General features: G+C 50.3%; 1 long non-coding RNA gene across 2 annotated transcripts; it reads left to right on the top strand.

Annotated features, from left to right (window-relative positions):
• Positions 1 to 3,816: 3,816 nt before the first annotated feature.
• LOC134169279 (uncharacterized) lies at positions 3,817 to 5,124 on the top strand. Of its 2 annotated transcripts, XR_009966849.1 has the most exons (3): positions 3,817 to 4,214; positions 4,408 to 4,610; positions 4,968 to 5,124. It is a non-coding gene; the product is annotated as an uncharacterized LOC134169279 (long non-coding RNA). The 2 variants fall into 2 exon arrangements; XR_009966848.1 differs by having other exon boundaries at positions 3,817 to 4,610.
• Positions 5,125 to 5,365: the final 241 nt, after the last annotated feature.

The raw sequence follows: 5,365 nt of genomic DNA, 5'->3' as shown, positions 1-5,365 counted from the left end.
ACCAGTCCTTCCCCTCCTAAAACTTCCTGCCATCACCACGGCAGTTGGGTGCGTGCCTGGCTGTTTTAATCACAGTGGCACTTCACCTTGCCTGGCAGAGATCACAACGAGTCTGACCCTGATCCAAAGCCTGATGAAGTCAAGGAAAAGATTTACATAGTCTTCAGAGGGACTTGAGTCCTTCCCAAAGACTGATGTGCTTTTACCCATGGGTGCTTCGGGAATCTATCACCTTTCTGATAAAAAAGAGTAGGAGATTAACTAGGGCAGTTGAGACTAAAGATCCTCCTACACCAGGGTGATTTGCAGAGGTTCAGGGCAGAAGAAACAATTATTATCCCTGCCCGTCCTAATAGCATGGTTTGTTGAACTGCAGTCTGCAATCCTTGAATTAAATGCAGAAACGTGGTGTCCGGGCTTTTCTTGTTGATCAAAGAGCTGAGTCACAACCTTAACACTACTAATTATCCATACCCCAAAGGAAACTGACTCTTTCTTCTCTGCTCAAGCTACCAAAGGGGAGGATTCATAGAATCACAGAATCATAGAATGGTTTTGGTTGGAAGGGACCTGAAAGATCCAGCTCCAACCCCCTGACACGAGAGACACCTTCCACTAGACCAGGTTGCTCAAAGTCCCGTCCAGCCTATCCTTGAACACTGCCACAGCTTCCCTGGGCAACTTGTGCCAGTGCCTCAACACCCTCACAGTAAACTCAGTAAATTTAGTAAATGCAGGCCCAAACATCCTCCCACTCTGCAATGACAGACCCCAGCTCCTGGCTCCTTTCCCCTGCGTACATCTCTTCCAAGAGCTGAGCTCTTGGCTGGTGACTTGCTCTGCTTGCAAAGAACAAGGGTTTGAAGCAGATGTTTCACTTTTGCCTGTCAGCTCTGCTCAGCATCCTGCTGAGGAGCTGTGGACAGAGTCCTGAGTCACTGCAACAGCACCGAAACAGCTCCCATCTCAGCTGCTGGGACTACCACGTTGCATCCATTCTTCATGGGGAACCAGACCCTACAGGCTATTAGGAGGCCTGCCTGGCCCAGCTGAACCCCAGCAAAGGCAGCTCTCAGGCTGAGAGAAAGGGATTAACATCAGGAAAGAGCTGTGGGGATACCTCCATCCCAAACCTGCTGCTCTTTCCCATGCAGTCACCTGCAGTGAAGCCAGCAGCTGAGCACAGAGCCTCCAGCACAGCAGCACCCGCAGCCCAGCCCCACACTGCACATCAGAGTGCTGGAAACAGCTACAGGAGCAGAGGGTGAGAAAAGCAGCAGGACTGTGTGTGCCAGCAAGGGGGTGAAAAGGAGCAAAGGCAGCCTGTTTCAGGAAAGACTCCCTCCCTCTTCCCCCCAGTGGATTAAAGACTCCAGAGCTGTCTGCCCACCAGCAGGCAAGGAGCATCCATCACAGACACAAGAGACCGCAGGGCCTGCTTGGGCTGGGACTCGCAGAGCCTCTTCTTTCACTGACTTCCAGTCTGGAGCAATAAAAATGCCCCTCTGTTCCCTGCAGCTGACTTGCAAACCACAGCCCTGCACATCAGAGAGAAGAGAGCAATTAAAGAGGCAAAGTGCTGAAAAATACATAACAAAAGCCCTGCAAATGGGTGCTGGGAGCCTGGAGAACAAAAGCAACGCATGTTAATGATGAACATGATTTGGTTAATTTTTAATAGTCCATAACAGAAGCGATGGATGGAAGAAGCAAGCGGGTGTCAGGCAGGAAACTCTTCCTTTCTTCCCAGTGCTCTCCTCATCAGAGATGACAGCCTGCCCCCTCCCTTCCCACAGGAGGCTGTCTTCATGTCTCTGACCCAAGAAGCTTTCAAGGGTTGCAGTGCAGATGGGGTTCTACGTATGAGCTCCCTGCACCCAAAAAAAGGCAGCCCAAGAGCCCTGAGGAAGTCTAACAGGAGGAGCTCAGCTTGTGATGCTTTCAGCAAGTTTAGGCTCAAAGACATTGCTGTTTGGCTAGAGATAAAGGCATGTGTGCCACGGAGCTTGCTTGCATCCCTTGCCCTGCTGCCTCACAGCAGGAGAGGTACCGTAGCCATGTATATGCAGATATCAGAGCAGGCATGTGCATGCTGGTTCCTAGCTGGGCATGTATATGCATATCCCTGAGTTTGCATCAGTTAATTCTAGGTAACCCCCAGTCTTTCTTCTTCCTGCCCTCTGTGATCATAGGATAATCAATAATACTGTCTCACCCTACACAGAAACACAGGATGAAGGAGGGCAAACAGGGTAACAAGGCCAAAAGGGTAGGGACAAGGACATGGTGTCACTCTGTGATGGAAAGGCTCTCCCCTCTGTTGCGGGTAGCGAAATGCCAGCAAGATCAGCAGCCCTAACAGTGCAAGGGGGCCCAAGCGGGGTCAGGAGCAGGGTGGGATGTGTCCTCTCAGGAGCTGCAGCCTGGTGAGATGCCGGGGAAAGGACTGTCAAAAACTAATTTAACAATGCAGCGCTCCGCTTGGCTCCGTGTCTCAACGTGTTGCTCAACAGCAATCCAGCCACCCCCCCCTGCCGCCGCAGCACTGACACTTCTGTAATAAAAACAGGTAGAGGAGCTTCAGGCACTTTATTAAGTGCACAGCAAGGGTGTCTCTGCCCCTCCATGCTCCCTATTAGTGTAATGAGAGCTTGCAGAGCACAGGAGCTGGTGTAGCCTCTTCCCTGGCTCCAGCTGGATGCTCACGACCTGATTTCCCAGAGCACATGGTTGGCTTCCTTTAGAAATCATATCTTCAGCTGGTGCCCAGGGGTAGGCCCTGCCTAGGTGAAAGGCACTTTAGCAAACCTCATCTGCCAGCAACATTATAGAATTATTAGAATATCTAATTTTTTTTTTTTTGTCATTTTTCTTTCTTTCTTTTGTTTTTTTTTTTTAGTGTCCCCAAGCCATGTTGTGATGCAGAAGCTGCTGCTGCCATGGTTACGGTCCCAGCCAGCTGATACCAGGGCTCTCAGTTACAGCCTCTGGAGGATGCTGAGACCTGGGAGCCCATGTGCCATGCTGAGCCCCTTCCTGGGGTCAGGGCTGCCTGGCATCATCCCCAGCTGACAGCTTCTCTGGACTCCCCTGTTTCAGATCTCTGTATCCACAGACTTTCTGTCTTTGAGCTCAAAACAGCCCTGTTGCACTGAGGCACCCAGTACATCATGGTCTCTAGTGGGTCTAGCTGATGCTGGGGCTGACCATTGAGACCCAAGTCCCAAGCCAGCATGCTGCTCCTTACTCTTTGAGAAGAAAAGCCAGTCAGTGGCTAAGCGGGTGACACTGCACATCAGCTGATGTGACCCAAAGGTCTTTTGTTGCTGGCAAAAAGTTACTGTCCTTTCTCCATAGTCATCCAGCAGCACAATTCAAGTTTCCAGCTGGCTTTCCTGGGGCTCAGGCTCATACTGAGTGCAGGTAAAGTGTGCTCTGTGTCATTCCACTGATGGCCCAAAGCACAGCATGAGCTTGGCTGTTTCCTTTGGCATCAGGGACCCCAAAAGCAGAGAGACAATCTGCATAATCAAAATGGGTGAAGAGTTTATGGGATCCTCCATGTACCATTTCCAGTGGCCTTAAAGAGATCTAAGCTCAATTCCCCAACTGGACTAGGAGATGCCAGTTAGCCTGGAAATCCTGACCTGATCCCAAACCAGGAATCTCCAGGGAAGCTCCCTTTTCCCTTCAGCTTCCCAGGCCCACATCTGCACCACAAGCAGCCTGTTTAAGTCTGCAACAAACCTCTGGATGCTCTTTACACTCTCACAACTTTGCCCATCCCTTAGCAACCACCCCAGTCCTGTGTGCTTGACTGCACCCTACCACCCTCAAGGCTGCTAGCTTTAGGGTGGCAGGGACATTTTCTTTGCTCAGGTCAGCTCAAATAAGGGGTTAAGCCCAAGGCAGAGTGATGTCCCCCCCAGCTGCCTCCCACTGCCTGGACTCTGAGGGATACCTCTGCTCTTTGTGCCAACCAGTGGGCAGCTGCCTGAGCCTCCCTTCTTGCAGGGATGGGGAGTAACTATGGTAACTGTCTCCGGCTGCATCCCAGCTCCATGTTTGCCTCTCCTCAATACCACTTGTGTTTGTCTTTGATGCTTCTTTTGCAGCTTACTCCTTTCTCCCAACAGAAGGCAGAAAGAGTGGTCTTGCAACAGCTTCCAGCCTCCCCTCAGACAGTGTTAACCACAGACGAGCTGTCTCTGCAGGTACAGCATTGCCTTGCACAACCTTCCCTGCTCGTCACCTGAGAGCCTCCATGGGTTCACAGCAGGGCTGGTTAATCACCAAAGCACAAAATGAGTGGCAGAAGCCTGGCAGGAGCCTGGAGGTGCCAGCAGGCATCAGCAAGCACCACCCAAGAGGCATGCTGCGAGGAATGGTGGGGTGGCATGCTTGCAGCTAGCCTGTGGACATACACACCAGCCTGGGTTGTTTCCGGAACGACCCTTGATCCCTGCATCCTTCATCCCCCAGCTGCGGAAAAGGGCGGCTGAGCTCCCTCCTGCACCTTCAGTCACGTTCATCGGAGGCTCTGGGGCACGGCCACTGCTGCAGCGCCCGGCACCAGAATTTATGCTCCAATCTCAGCTGTGACTGTTCAGGTAAAAATCTTCAGTGGCATCTAAATGACTCAGACGTTGAAATCGGATTTGGGAGGCACTTCTGAGAATGGATCTTGGGCTCTTGACACTTCCAAAATGTTCCCCACAATAATTTAAGAATGTCTAAACTACCAATTAGTGCTTGATTAACACTAGTAAATAGGAGTCCTGTGTTCTGCTCTCTCTCTTGCTGTTTCAGCTATTAATGACAACTACACCACAAGCTGCCAGGGGAAACATTTAATATGGGAAGCCACGATTTTTTTCCTTTTGTGCTTTAAAAATAAGATGGTGACATTTCTTGTTCCTTCTTTCTCTCGCTCTCTTTTTTTCTCTTTGCTTTGTCATGCCAAGCAGCACGTCTGACACCAGCTGAAAACATCTGGAATGGTTCTGATAGGAGCCAAGCCAGCTGCTTTTTCATATTTCTCTGGGACTGGGAGATATTTATCAGATGTGAGTCTCTCCTCTCTAATAATATGTTATCTGAATAAATAACTGGTGGTGGCTCAGACCAGGCTGAAGCATTTGCTTTCTGCCTCCTTTTGCAGGATGTGATTTACAATGTCTTCTCTTGCTTCACACTGATTCTTATTTTACTCTTCTTATTCAATCATTTCTTTTCTTCTCCTTTTGATCCCCTCCCCTCCCCTCCTTAGCATTCAATCACAGCTGACTGCGAAGGGGGTTGCTACCCAGCTCTTCACCTGCTTGCATTGTAAGCAGAGGAAACCTGGGAAGCAACAGTGGAAATA

This window comes from Pezoporus occidentalis, unplaced genomic scaffold, assembly GCF_034315485.1.
Source record: "Pezoporus occidentalis ecotype Australia unplaced genomic scaffold, CSIRO_AGI_Poc_V1 ctg34, whole genome shotgun sequence".
NCBI lineage: Eukaryota > Metazoa > Chordata > Aves > Psittaciformes > Psittacidae > Pezoporus > Pezoporus occidentalis.
This window is presented reverse-complemented; position numbering and strand designations above follow the sequence as displayed.